The sequence below is a fragment of the Antechinus flavipes genome, chromosome 2, assembly GCF_016432865.1.
Source record: "Antechinus flavipes isolate AdamAnt ecotype Samford, QLD, Australia chromosome 2, AdamAnt_v2, whole genome shotgun sequence".
NCBI classification, from domain to species: Eukaryota; Metazoa; Chordata; class Mammalia; order Dasyuromorphia; family Dasyuridae; genus Antechinus; species Antechinus flavipes.
The window spans coordinates 40,359,058-40,374,407 of record NC_067399.1 but is presented as its reverse complement, the minus strand read 5'-3'; the positions used below and the strand labels follow the sequence as shown (position 1 = coordinate 40,374,407).

General features: G+C 38.6%; 1 protein-coding gene across 1 annotated transcript in view; it reads left to right on the top strand.

The window, feature by feature from the left end:
• Positions 1–7,102: 7,102 nt before the first annotated feature.
• The window catches only part of CNGB1 (cyclic nucleotide gated channel subunit beta 1), a 78,465-nt gene continuing 70,217 nt past the window's right edge, over positions 7,103–15,350 (top strand). The window contains exons 1-2 of the mRNA XM_051974561.1: positions 7,103–7,435; positions 13,625–13,712. The gene's annotated coding sequence lies outside the window, so the exon portion shown is untranslated. The remainder of the gene's footprint in view (positions 7,436–13,624; positions 13,713–15,350) is intronic.

The following is a 15,350-nucleotide window of genomic DNA, read 5'->3' as shown; positions in this document are numbered from 1 at the left end:
CCATTAAAATGGGACACTTCAGGGCACTGACCATCACAAAAAGTTGTGAGAAAAATGCTTTGTGTACTTTAAAGCGAAAAAGAAGGCAAATTAGGGCTTCTGAGAGAAGAGCCACAAAAAGGGAAATTGCACATCTGTACAGATGCCAATTGCTTCCAAAGTAAACTGCACATGTATCCTTAGAGTATCCTTAACACTCTGGTTAATAAAGACTAATGATTTATGTTTAGCTTATGGGCCACAAGAACTCCCAGATCTTTTTCTGCTAGATTTGTGCCTAACCAAGTAATTCCCCATTAGACTGTTAAGGATCTTGTGAGTAGAGATTGTTTTATTCTTTGTCCTTGTACCTAACACAGGGCCTGGCACATAATAGGGTCTTCATCAAGTCTCAATGATTAATTTCTGCCTTTTAAAACTTGGTTCTAGCTTTCGTGATTAAATTGCTTTTAACCATTGGACAATAGAAATATTAGAATGTAGAAGACTGGAAACCTAAGGAGAGAGCCCTTTCACCTAAACAGTTGAGGAAATCCCCGGAGGGGTGGGTTCTATTTATTGGCCTCTAAGTCCCCCAAAGTGCTGGCCACTGCAAGATAAAAGCCTCAATCAGTTTTGTTGTCATTGGTCCCAGTTTTAATCATCTCTGTGTTCTACCTTAAATGAGTACTTTCTCTTATTTAAGTGTTGGGAGAAAAAAAAATCGAAGTCCATCTCTTGTGACATTGATTTTTGTTTCTAGAGAAGTTTATGTGAAGGAGTGCCCACTAAGAACAGCAATGAGCAATATTTACTCTAAACCTAAGAGGGGACAATAAAAACACATGAAATGATTGAGAAAAAAAAGAATATTTATATATTCATTCAAACTCTCAACTGGCAACTAACAAAGTTCATAGATCCCAAACTGGAAGAAATCTCAGAAACCATCTTGTCCCTCCCCCCTCATTTTAGAGAAAAGAGAAACTGAGGCCCATGAGATGGATAAGTGATTTCCCAAGCTCCCCAGTACTAATCACGGGATTTGAACACAGTCCCTTGGATTTGACTCCAAAGCCATTGCTTTTCCTGCTCTACCACCAAAATCGTCCAACTGTTCAGTAGGTACCTTTTCACCCAAGTCTGCTTAGAAGTGAAAACAAAGTTGATAGTAAGAAAATTGTAATTATTTTGGGTCTTGATCAGAATTAGGACAGACATATCTAGCTGCTGCAGATCTTAAATTTGGACTTGATCTACAAGAGTTTTGTGCTATGGTCTGGATGTAGGAACATTTCATAATCTCCCCTTTCTCTGCTCCGTATCCCCCCTCTCCTTCCCACTGTAGCCAGCATTATTCCCAGGGCAGAGATGAAGTTGGACCTCATTGTAGAAGATGTAGATCCTGATTGGGAAGAGCAAGAGGAAAACCAGAATGGCTCTCCCACCGACTGCGGGGACCACGGGTGCAAGGAGGCTGCCCCGATGGATGAATTCATAGAGACTGCTGGAGAGGAGATGCTCAGGTAGGAACCCCAAGGATTTTCACACATTTATAAGCTCAGAAGATGTTAAGTGGAAAAGAATCTTAGCTTTCCAGAGTTCAAGGGTGGGTGACTGACGGCCTTACACCACAGGCGCCCCAGAGGACCTTAGATCTAAGGTTGGAAGGGACTGATTGGTGAATCCATCCAGTCCTGCCCCCTCATTTTACAGGAAAAGACATTAAAATCAAGAGGAGGGTAACTTGTTCAGATCACAAGGCTGGTAAGCGGCAGGATTTCTACTCAGGTTTTTATGAGTCAAGCTCCAACACTACAATTGATAAAGTATAAACAGGAAGGCCTGAATTCAGATTCTGTCTCAGGCACTTACTGAGTGAGTCTGGGCAAGTCACTTAATACCTCTGTACCTCAGTTTGCCTATTCGTAAAAATAAATCTGAGCATCATAGCACTTACCTTCCATAGCTGCAAGGAAGATCAAATGGGATGATATTTGTTAAGTGCTTTGGAGACTTTAAAGCTCTATATAATTTCTATTATTATATTCTGTCATGCTGCCTTTTATGGTATATGGTGCAGGGGTCCTCAAACTTTTAAAATAGGGGGCCAGTTCACTGTCCCTCAGACTGTTGGAGGGCCGGACTATAGTTTTGTGGGCCTTTAAATAAAGAAACTTCATAGCCCTGGGTGAGGGGGATAAATGTCCTCAGCTGCTGTATCTGGCCCGCCCTAGTTTGAGGACCCCTGATAGAGGAATAAGCACCTGAACTGGCTAGAATCAGTAGACCTAGAATTGAATCCTGAAGTTGCAGTTGACTTAACCTCTCTGGTCCTGTTTTATTTCTTTAAATATTTCTAAAATCTTAATTTTTATTCTGAACTTACAAGTACTGGAACAATTAGAACTTCCATGTGTATAGTAGAACAGAATGAGAAGTTTGTTCATGAAATCGCAACATTCCTATTTATGTACAACTGACTTTTATTTTTAAGTACACAATTAAATCAACTTGTAGTTTTCAAAACTGTACTGCTTGGCTATGCTTCTTTCTGACCTTCCTCTGTTCTTCATTTTTAAGAAATATGCCAATAACCTTTCTTCCCCTCCTCCTTCCCTCCCTTCCTCCCTTTTTCTCCTTCTCCTCCTCCTCCCTCCTCCTTCTCCTCCTTCTCCTCCTCTTTGTCCTTCTCTTTCTCCTCCTCCTTCTCCTCCTCCTCCTCTTCCTCCTTCCTCCTTCTCCTCTTCCTTCTCCTCCTCCTCCTCTTCCTCCTCCTCTTTTTTCTTCTTCTTCTTTCACTCTTTTTTCTCTTTTCTTTCCTTCCTTCCTTCTTTTATCCTTCCCTTCCTTCCTTCTTTTATCCTTCCCTTCCTTCCTTCTTTCATCCTTCCATCCTCCCTTCCTTCCTTTCTTCCTTCTTCCCTCTCTTCCTTCCTTTCTTCCTCCTTCCCTCCCTTCTTTCCTTCCTTTCTCCTTTTCTTCCTCCATCCCTTCCTCCCTCCTTCCTTCTTTCCCTTCACTTCCTTCCTCCTTTCAGTTTTCCTCTCTCCCTTTCTTCCTTCATTTCCTCCTTCCTTCCTTCTCCCTATTCCTATCTTCCTTTTCCAGCATGGGTGAAGGAGGGAGACAAAGAAAAATAAGGCCTGAATAGCAGATATCCATAGTTAAGTAAAGCAAATCCCCACATCATCTGAAAATGTGTGCCTCATTCTGCAGCTGGATTCTATTCCCACTCAGTTGGGAGATGGATTGAGAGTTAGCTGCAGTTTTCGAATGAAAGGTTTGGCAGGCAATGACTTCTGAGGTCCCTTGTAGCCCGAAATCTATGCTCCTAAGTGTATACTTGGGACTCTTTTAGCTGAAATAAATGAATGAGCCTTTCTCTACCCATGTGTTGACTCATCCCATTCAGTCCTAGATGGATTATATAATAAAGACAATGAATCACTACTTTGGGAGGAAAGTACAGTTCTAGCCTAGAGCTCTCATACTTTCATTCCCCAAACTCAGAGTCCCTCTGTGGCCTTCTTAGTCATTCTCCATTTCTCCCCACCTCCTCCTAAGAATTTGCTGTTACCATGGTTCCTCCCCCCTCCCTTATTCCATCCTTCATCCCTTCAGGGCCAGTTTCTCCCTTGTTCCAAGGTAACCGTTAACTAATTTGACAAATTCATTGAGTTCTTGTGGTAATTAGAGAAGGCTAGAGCAAAAGGGCTAGAGTGAAGGTTCCTTTTGGGCCCTAAATCATGGAGGAACCATAGGAAAATGCCTTCTGGAGACAGCAAATACTTATGAGGTGCTCTTTCTATTGTACTGAATTACCTCATTTAAGGCTCACAGAATCATAACTGTAGAGCTGAAAGAGAAGCCTTAGAAATCATTTCATGAAATCCCCTGCCCAGAGAGCTAAGTATGTATGGTTCCCACATGGGTAACAGAACCAAAATTCGAATTGAAATTCTCCGACTTAAGCCTTCTTTTTAACAACCATTTGGGAAAGGAGCTACAGAACTTCCTGTGACTTAGTTGGTAAGGACTGACTAAATGTCAGAGGTCTTCGAGACTCTAAGCCAAGCTCTGAACATCGCACCCTATTGTCTCTATAAATTAAACGGCATAATGGGAATGCATACATCAGTACAAGCGAGCTTCATGTTAAGTCTCTGGCATCAGAACAAAAACGTGGGAATGTATACAAGCCTTCTTAAATGTGTCCATCCACAAATAAAATGCAGCTCTTTAAAATGATATATAAATATCATTTAAAATGATATATGATGTATAAAATACAGCTCTTTAAAATGTGATAGCCTGATAGTATTACCCCCAAAGGTCTTTTTCATCATTTTCATCGTCTCTCCTCCTTTCATCATTTTCATCATCTCTTCTTCTTTCAGGGAGTTGCCTACGATTCAAGAGAATCTGGAAGAGGTGCTGGAGGAAGGAAATGGAGAAGAGGAAGAAGAGGAGGAGGAAGAGGATGAGCTAGAGTAATCCTGGCACAATGAGGGAACCAAGGAAACTGGGCAGCTTTCAGGCTGCCTTGTGGGAGTGGGGATCTCATATGTCTCATGGAGCGATATGTCTCATGATGGCATGGGATGACCCTGGCTTCATAAAGATTGGACCAAGAGACCACAAGCTTTACCAGGTCTCAATGAGTCAAAAAGGCTTCTATCATGGCTCAGACTGTGTGTCCATCAGCTGAGGTCTAGCCTAGTTCAGTTCACCAAAAAATCAGCCCCACCAAGTTGGCCTGGCTCCTGGACTATTTTTGGCCACAGCAACTTAGATGCACTTGACTCAATAAAGGCAGGGAAGGGGTCAAACAACCAATCAATCCACAAATATTTATTGCCTACTTACTATATACTGGGCTCTGTGTTAGGAGCTGGGGATTCAAATACAAAGAATGAAAGAGTCTTTACCTTTCTTACATTCTAAAGAGAAGAAATAATACACATATAAATAAGTATTCACAGAATAAATATTTTAAAAAACCCCAAGGAACTTGGGTTCTCCATTTCCTTTTAACCCAAGAACTTTTCTCTTTTCCAGAATGCAGGACTTGTGTGACACAGAAGAAGTGGCCACGGGGTGAGTGCTGCTGGGACTAGGATATAATATTAAGTGCCTAAGTGCTAGAGGTAAAAAAAAAAAAAAAAAAAGGCAAAGGGTTTCTGTCCTCAATGAGCTTACAGTCTATTGGGGAATATAACATGTAAATAACTTATGTATAGACAACTTAGAGACTTGGTTTCATACCAGAAGATAATATCTGAGCTTGATCTTAAAGGAAATGAAAGACTCTGGGAGGAGTGCGTGTGTGTGTGTGTGTGTGTGTGTGTGTGTGTGTGTGTGTGTGACAGAGACAGAGAGAGAGAGACAGAGAGAGAGAGGGAGACAGAGAGATAGAGAGCTACAGAGAGAGACAGAGAGAGAGAGAGAGAGAAACAGAGACAGAAAGACAGACACAAAGAGACAAATAGAGACAGACAGAGAGAGACAGAGATAAAGATATATATATACACACACACACAGAGAGAGAGAGAGAGAGAGAGGAGAGAGAGAGAGAGAGAGAGAGAGAAGCTAGTTTGGTTGGATCATATAATGTGGTGAGGGGAGGAATGCATAATGAAACTGGACATAGAGGTTTGGGGTAAGATTGTAAAGGGCTTTAAATTTTTATATTGTTCCTAAAAGTAATAGGAAGCCATTGGAGTTTATTGAATTAAAGAGTGCCATGTTTAGATATGCACTTTAGAAAAATCATTTTGGGGACAGTTAGGTGGTGCAGTGGATAAAGCACCAGCCCTGAAGTCAGGAGGACCTGAGTTCAAATCTGGTCTCAGACATTTAACATTTCCTAGCTGTGTGACCTTGGGCAAGTCACTTAACCCCAATTGCCTCAGCAAAAAAAAATAATTTTGACATAATTATGACTTGCAGGGATGGATGGAACTTTCAAATTGATTCATTCATATAACAAATATATAGTTATCAAATCATGTACACTTGAAGCAAAGGGGGCAAGAAGAAGCATCCCACCAAAGCTGGTTTAGGGATTTTTAAATAATCTCTGTGTGCCTCAGTTTCTCCATGTACAACATACCCTTAATCTCCTAGGAATTTGGGGAGGTGGATCAGATAGAATGAATGAGGGGAATTTTGAATGAATCCTGTGGGACCTATATTCTCTGGAGTGGGATGGAGGCTTGTACCTCCAGGGTCTGATCAATATGCTCCATTTCCTTTTAACCCAAGAACTTTTCTCTTTTCCAGAATGTCGGCCTTGTGTGACACGGAAGAAGTGGCCACAGGGTGAGTGCTGCCGGGACTAGGACATCCAAGAGACATCCAAGAGATGTGTATATATTTGCTTTGTATACATGTGTTTGCATGTTATCTTCTCCTTTAGACTGTAAGTTCCTTGAAGGAAGGACAGTCTTTTACCACTTTTTATTGCCCCAGAGGTTGACACAGTGCCTGATACATAGTAGGTACTTAATAAATTCATATTGATTGATAGATGAAAGAAAGAGACAAACTGACAGAAAGAAAGAGACAGAAACAGAAAGATAGAAACAGACAGAGACAGAAATAGAGAAAGACACACAGAGAGTGTGAATGATTGAGGGAGAAAGAGAGACAGAGATATAAAGATAGAAACTCAGAGACAGAGACAGAAAGAAACATAGAGATAGAAAAATGCATAGGTAAAGAGAGAAATGGAGAGGTAGGAGAAAAAGAAGGAGAGAAGAAGGGGGAAAAGGGAGAGAGAAAAGAGAAAGAGAGGAGAGAGAGAAAAAAGAGAGTGAGAAGAGACAGAGAGAGTGAAAGATGGGAAGAGAAGAAAAATAGAAAGGAAAGAGTGAGAGGAAAGAAAGATGGAAAGAAAGAAAGAAAAAGAAAGAAAGGGAAGAAGGAAGGAAAAAAGGAAGAAAGGAAGGAAAAAGAAAGAGGGAAGGAAGAAAGAAGGAAGGGAGGAAGAAAGAGGGAGGGAGGGAGGGAATGTGAAGCAGAGAGGCATAGTTCCCTGGCCAAGGAAGGATGCTCTTTGCTGGCTCAGTTTGTTCAAGGGGTTACTGCTGACGTGAGAGCCCTGGTAACTGGCCAGATGTCTCCTAGCGACAGGGTCTCCTTCCCGGCAACAGTGAGGCTCTCCTTAGCAACTGCAGCCTTTTGGTCCCTAACTGGCCTCCCTGTGGGAGTTTCTACAGCAGCTCCCTGAACATCAACTCAACCTGATTAGGACCAGACAGGCTTCTGGACTAATTTATACACTCCCAACCCAGGGCCGATCCCGAGCAGGCAGCTTCAGGCTTTAAGCAGGCTCGGGGCCTTTTCAAAGTATGTTTATATGAACCGTGCTCAAGCTTGCCATGAATGTTTCGGAGCCCAACTGAAGGTCGGAAGCATGTGTTTCGTTATCAGCAAATGTCACTTCGTGCAAGTAGGTGGATTCTTTTCATCGTGGGTCTCCCCTTCCCCTCTTGGTATCCAGGGAGGAGCTTTACCTGAGGCCGTCGCTGGGCCCATCTGGAGGGAAGTCTGTTCCCCTCTGGAACATTTGCAGGTGGTTCTGGTTTGTTTCTACCCAAGCCTTGGGTTTTAGTCAGAAAGGTGAGAATGATGTCCCATTTGGAATGCTTTGCCAGTTCGGAAGTGTGCTGGGACTTGGGAATTTTATCCCTCACCAACAGGAGCTTATTGAGCTCTAGAACAGAATAAAATGATAGACTGACTGTTTCAGAATTTTTAGAATTATTTCAGTCTCTTCTGGTATATAACATCCAATTAGTAAAACTGATAATTATGCTTATGTGTAAAGATAAGAAAAATACTGCTAACAATGAAATATATTTTTATGACACTTTGAACTTTTCAAATAATTTTTCCATAACAACAACAACAAATTACTTTCCTATGATACTTTGAAGTTTCCAAAATGCTTTGTGGGACATTATACCATTTGAACAACCCTTACATGCACCCACCACTGGGTAGATACTAATAGGAGGAAAGAAAGACATTAACCTTGTTGTCTTCAGTGTTTTAAAGGAGTTTGTGTAAAATATTTCGCTAACCTTTAAACACTGCATATTATTAGCTATTATTACTGTCCTCATTTAATAAGTGAGGAAGTTGAAGCTAAGTAGGTTTGATGGCTTGTCCATGGTCATGGCAGAGAACCCAAGTGTTCTTGATTCTCACAATAATCATGATGGATGGGTAGGGTAGTTCTTATGCTATTTTGACAAAAAAGGAAACCAAGATGCAGAGGGAGGGTAATTGGATTTCTTTTCGATCAAAGGGTGATCAAGGAAACTGTTAAAGGTTCCCAAGATTTTTTCAGGAGGTTCATGACAACAAAACAGTTTTTTTTAAATCATGATATGACTACTTTTAATAGTATTTAACTTTTTTCAAATATATTTTTAATAATAATACTAAGGTTGTAAAATTTCTAATCTAGTAAATCTCTCTCTCTCTCCTCTCTCTCTCTCTCTCTCTCTCTCTCTCTCTCTCTCTCTCTCTCTTTCTTTCTCTCTCTCTCTCTCTCTCTCATTCACATTATCAAAAGCCAAATAATTTTGAATAGTGTTAAAAAAAAAAGACCAAAAAAATTTGAGAATTATTCTTTAAGATCACCAGGGAATGAATGCTTTGAGTAGGAATTTAATCAATTTTTGATTCAAAATAGAAGCATGAAATAACAGTAACTCACATTGAGATAATATTTTTAAAAATTCACTGTTGGGCCTCCCTATAACTTTTTGGCAATACCATTATCTTCATTTTATACATGAAATAGGAGTTTAGAGGATGGATGACTAAGTAAATTTGAGACCTCTAAGAATCCTTATATACAGTTTATCAGTCCCCTGTTTTTATGTAACATCAGTAGTCTAAATCATTCTTTAAATGGATGAAATTGGGTACAGCCACAGCTTTGGAAACCAAAGTCCATTCTATTCCAGCCCCTGTGAAAACCTCTACATAAATATCCCAACTCATGGTTGGGATAATGTTTTTTTTTTAATTTTATTTTCCAAATATACACAAAGATAGTTTTCAACATTCACCCTTGCAAAATTTTGTGTTACAAATTTTTCTCCCTCCCTTCTCCCACCCCCTCCCCTAGACAGCAAATAATCTAATATATGTTAAACATATGCAATGCTTCTATACATATTTCCACATTTATCATGCTGCACAAGAAGAATCAGATCAAAAACTGGGGGGGGGGATGAGAAAGAAAAAATTAAGCACACAACAAAAAAGGTGAAAATGCTATTCTGTGATCCACATCCAGTTCCCATAGACCTCTCTCTGGAAGCAGATGGCTCTTTCCAACACAAGTATACTGGAACTGCCTTGAATCACCTCATTGTTGAAAAGAGCCAAGATTATCACAGTTTATCATCATATAATCTTGTTATTGTTATGTACAATGATCTCTTGATTCTACTCACTTCACTAAGCATCAGTTTGTATGAGTTCTCCAGGCCTTTCTGAAATCATGCTACTCATCATTTCTAATGGAACAATAATATTCCATTACACTCATAAACCATAATTTATTCAGCCATTCTCCAATTGATGGGCTTTCACTCAGTTTCCAGTTTCTGGCCACTATAAAAGGGCTGCTACAAAAATTTTTGCACATGTTCCCACACCCTTTCCTTTTGTATGATCTCTTTGGGATATAGACCTTTGGGCATAGTTCCAAATTGCTCTCTAGATTGGTTGGATCAGTTCACAACTCCATCAATAAAGTATTAGTGTCCCAGTTTTCCCACATCCCCTCCAAGATTTATCATTATCTTTTCTTGTCATCTTATTCTATCTGAGAGGTGTGTAGTGGTACCTTAGAGTTGTTTTAATTTGCATTTCTCTAATCAATATAATGTAGAACATTTTTCATATGACTAGAAATGATTACTTTTTTGTCTGAAAATTGTTTATATCTTTTGATCATTTATCAATTGGAGAATAGCTTGTATTGAATTTGAGTCAATTCTCTATATATTATAGAAATGAGGCCTTTATCAGAACACTTGGATATAAAAAAAATTTCCCCAAGTTTTCTGCTTATCTTCTAATCTTGGCTGCATTGGTTTTGTTTGTACAAAATCTATTTAATTTAACATAATCAAAATTATCCATTTTGCATTTCATAATGTTCTCTATTTCTTCTTTGGCCATAAATTCCTTCTTTCCTCCCAGATCTGAGAGGTAGAGTATCCCTTGTTTTCCGAATTTGCTTATGGTATCACCCTTTATGTTTAAATCATGAACCTGTTTTGACCTTATTTTGGTATAGAGTGGTAAATATTAGCCAATGCCTAGTTTCTGCCATATTATTTTCTATTTTTCCAGCAATTTTTCTCAAATAGTGAGTTCTTATTCCAGAAATTGGGGTCTTTGGATTTATCAAGCACTAGGTTACTATAGTTATTGACTATTGTGTCTTGTGAACCTAATCTATTCTACTGATCAACTGTTCCATTTCTTAGCCAGTACCAAATGATTTTGATGACTGTTGCTTTATAATGTAGTTTTAGGCCTGGTACAGCTAGGTAGATGGTATTTTTTCAATGATACCTAGTAAAGATTAACAATGGAATGTATGTATAATGTATATTTATATACAATCTAAACACTCTAGACTAAGCAACTTAATAGACTGGGAGAAGGATCTTCTTTACCCACAATGGTAGAGCGTACCTCAAATTTACTTAGAAAATCACATTTTAACATTATCTATGTTCTACTATATTTTTATTTATTTTGTTAAGTTCTTCCCAATTTTATTTTAAGCTGGTGTGGACTGCATTCAGAGGTGTTGTAGGTTGCATATTTGCCACCACTGATCTAGATTATTGAAGATAAAATATTACTTCTGAAAAATTTAGATAACTGAAGGAAAAAAATGGGTATAGGCAGGGGTCTGCTGGAGCCAGATTAGCGACTTCAGAAAGAGCTGACTTAAATTTTCTGTGTGATCATTTACACCTCGAAAAGAAATCAAGGCTTGATTTATTATTTTGTTGACTTAAGAAAGTGATTGAAAAAATATTAATAATGTAAATAGTATTTAAAAATATACTCTTTTTTTCAGAGAACTGGTTGATAAACATTTACCTGCATACTCTTGGTCACAGGCTTTTAATTATCCAGATACTAGTTCCAATTCTCCATTTTATTTTGTGCTGTGTAGACATAGGGTGACCACTGATTCTAAACTTTTGAAGTTCTACCATACTATCAGATCTCCCCCGCAACCTTTCCTTGAATTCTTTTCTCCTTGCCTCCCCAAAATGTTTGCCTTGTTTAAAGATAAAAATGAATTAAAATTAATTTTGTTTGGAGACATTCTTAAGAATTTTTAACACCTTTCATGTCATGGAGACAATGGGGCTTAATGTAAATAGTGCTAGGTTTTTGGAGAATTTGGATTTGAATCCTGACTGATTTGAATCCTGTTCTGGTTAATTTTGGTTAATTTCCTCAAGGATGTTAGGGAATTGGATTAATTGACTTCTAAGTTCCCCTTCAGCTAGATGGAATAGAGTGTTGGACTTGTCTTCAGGAAAATAAATTCTTCTTCAAACACTTGTTACCCTGAACAAGTCACTTAGCCTGTTTGTCTCAGTTTGTAAAATTTGTAAAAAGCCTCCATTTATAAAATAGAGCTAATATTAGCATCTACCTTACAGGGTTATTGTGAAGAACAAATGAAATTACATGTAAACAGCACTTTACACACCTTTAAACATTAGCTGTTATTATTGAATCGGGGACAAGAATAAATCAATCAAAGAGCATTTATTAGACACCTACTCTGTGTAGAAAGCTAGGTGACACAGTGCATAGATCACTGGTATTGGAGTCAGTAAGATCAGAGTTCAAATTTAGCCTCAGACATTTTCTAGCTGTGTGACCCTGGGCAACACTATTTGCTCTCAGTTTTCTCATCTGTAAAATGAACTGGAGAATGAAATGGCAAATTACTCCAGTATCTCTTGACCAAAAAAACTACAAACAAGTTCATGAAGAGTTGGACAAAGCTGAACAATATCAACTATGTGCTAGATACCAGATCCCGAGTTCTAATCTGGTTCACTTTTTTTTCCTTGTTTTTCTTTTCATTTGTTTGTTTCTTTTTCTTTTTCTTTTTTTTTTTATTATAGCTTTTTATTTACAAGTTATATGCATTGGTAATTTTACAGCATTGACAACTGCCAAACTTTTTGTTCCGATTTTTCCTCTCCTTCCCTCCACCACCTCCCCTAGATGGCAGGATGACCAATACATGTTAAATATATTAAAGTATAAATTAAATACAAAATAAGTTTAAATTGCTGTACAAAAAGAATTGGGCTCTGAAATATTGTATAATTAGCCTGTGAAGGAAATTTTTTAAAAATGCAGATGGGCAAAAATATAGGGATTGGGAATTCAGTGTAATGGTTCTTAGTCATCTCCCAGAGTTCTTTCGCTGGGTGTAGCTGGTTCAGTTCATTACTGCTCCATTGGAACTGATTTGGTTCATCTCATTGCTGAGGATGGCCAGGTCCATCAGAACTGATCATCATGTAGTATTGTTGTTGAAGTATATAATGATCTCCTGGTCCTGCTCATTTTACTCAGCATGAGTTCGTGTAAGTCTCTCCAGGCCTTTCTGAAATCATCCTGTTGGTCACTGGTTCACTTTCTAATATGTGATCTACTATATGAATCATTTAAACTCTCTATGGGCCTCAGTTTTCTTCTTTCTAAAATTCAGCATTAGATTATCTTTAAGGTTCCTTTTAGCTGTGATTTATTTGGAAGAAGTAGGATGGAAAAATGTCTAGGTCTGTGATTTCATCCATCCAGGGTACACCTGTCAGGAAACCTCCCTTCACCAACATAGAATGGCAAGTGATCTGAATTTGTACCTTTAAAGACCAAGAGATTAAGTGATTTACCCATGATCACACAACTCATTGGTGTCAGAAGTAGGACTCGGCCCAGCTCATTCCTCTAGCCACCATGCCCATGGGATTCTCTTCCAGTAGCAGCATTCTATTCTAAACATGAGATGGTATTATTCTAGTTGTTTGTCACACATCCCCAATTGAATATAAGCTCTCTAAGGGCAGGCACAGTTGTTCCATTTGTCCTTAAAAGCCAAGTCCCTAGCACAATGCTATGGCTGGAGATTTTTCCATGCTTGATTCTTTATGACCCAATTTAGAGTTTTCTTGGCAGACATACTGGAGTGGTTTGCCATGTCCTCCTCCAGTACATTTTACAGGTAAGGAAATTAAAGTAGACAGAATTAAGTGACTTGCCCAGGATTCCACGGCTTGTAAATATCTGAGGCTGGATTTGAACTCCCAAACATGAGTCCTCCTGATTCCAAGCCTACTGTTCTACCCACTGTGAAACCCAGCTACTCTTATTAAATGCTTGTCGATTGAATGTTGCCTTCAAGTTCAAGGCCTTTGGCTTTCTTTATATTGCCTGTTTGTGAAGCATTTTGAGAAATGTGAATGAAATTGAATCGAATATTTCATTGAATGCTGCAGTCCTATCAAATCTTCAATCAGGATATTTCCCCTTCTTTGTTTTCTTTTTGGGATTTCCACAGTGTTCTGCTGGATAGCTGTCTGGTGGATGTTGCTGGCTTCAGCTGGAGTGAAGTAGGGGAGATCGAGGACCAGGAGTCTTCCCTAAAGGTACAAAGTCCTTTTGTAGTTGTTTTATGAAATGGGCCAAGAAATGGGCTGGAGTAGAGAAACAGATCCCTATTGTTGGGTTTTTGATTCTGAAGGGCTTAAATCAATGTTACTTTTGCTTATGGTCAATTTTATCTTAAGAGGAACAAACATCTTCAGGAAGGAGATCATGCAATGGCTTGACCAGCTGTGGCCTGCTGACCCTTTTAAAGTATTCAACAGCTACTCATGGCTAGAGAAAACTGTGCTTTCTTTCTTCTTTATTAAAGCTTTTTATTTACAAAGCATATAGATGGGTAATTTTTCCAACATTGATCTTGGCAAAACCTTTTGTTCCAAAATTTCCCCTTCTTCCCCCCACCTCCTCCCCTTCCCGGCAGGTAATCCAATACATGTTAAATATGTTGAAATACGTTTAAATCCAATATATGTACACATACATAGTTATCTTGTTGCATAAGAAAAATCAAGTCAAGAAGGAAGAAAAAGAAAAACTGAAAAAGAAAACAAAATGCAAGCAAATAACAACAGAGAGAATGAAAATGCTATGTCGTGTTCCACACTCTGTTCCCATGGTTTTCTCTCTGGGTGTAGATGGCTCTCTTCATCACTGAACAAGTGGAACTGGTTTGAGTCATCAATGTTGAAGAGGGCCACGCCCATCAGAATTGATCCTCGTATAGTATTGTTGTTGAAGTGTATAATTGATCATCGTATAATCTTGTTGTTGCCGAGTATAATGATCTCCTGGTTCTGGTCATTTCACTTTGCATCAGGAAAACTACTTGCTTACTGAGCCATCATTTCCATGTGGGTAAAAATATGGGAATTTGATTATGAACTGTAAAGTACCTTGTAAGCTTGAACTACCATTAGCGTTTATTTATCATCTGAGAATCGTTTCACAGAGAATGAACTTTGAAGGGTTTTAGACAAGTAGTTGGCCAGATAGATTGCCTCAGCTGGAGTCCAGATCAAGGACCCTCCTTATACTTTCAATTCAGGGGATGCTGGTTTCTGGCCCCAATGTTAAAATCACTAGAAATGACCCATAGGCCTCAACAGTTACATAAACTTCTTCAGACCATGTCACAGGGATTCCAAATAGACTCCCTTTTGAGAATTTACAGAATTAATGTAAGGTGAGAAATTTAACAAGCTGAGATGATGATAATTCGAATGTTTTTGTGTGTGTGTTTTTTTAATTGCTGACTCATTCTACCTGTGCAGTTGATGAAGCATTAACTGGCAGTGGTTTCTTATCTAGCATCCTTGGACTCAAAATGTCAGAACTGGAAGGGGGGTTAGCGGTGATTTAGGAAATAGGGTCAAACAAAGAAATATGGGCCACAAAAATCATGTGTGAAAATCGCCGCGGGCTTGACTCAGTTTTTAAATGTAATACCCATGTTTTATTATATTTCCATTTATTTGTTAAATAGTTCTCCATAACAATTTTTTCTTTTTTTAAATCTCATTTATTTATTTAATATTTCCTGCTGTTACATTTAAAACATTTTTTTCATTTTTTAAGCTTTTGAATTCTAGATTCTCTCCCTTTATTCCCACCCCCAGGCCTCATGAAGAAACCACATGTGAAGTTGTATAAAACATTCCATAAAAGTCATGTTGTAAAAG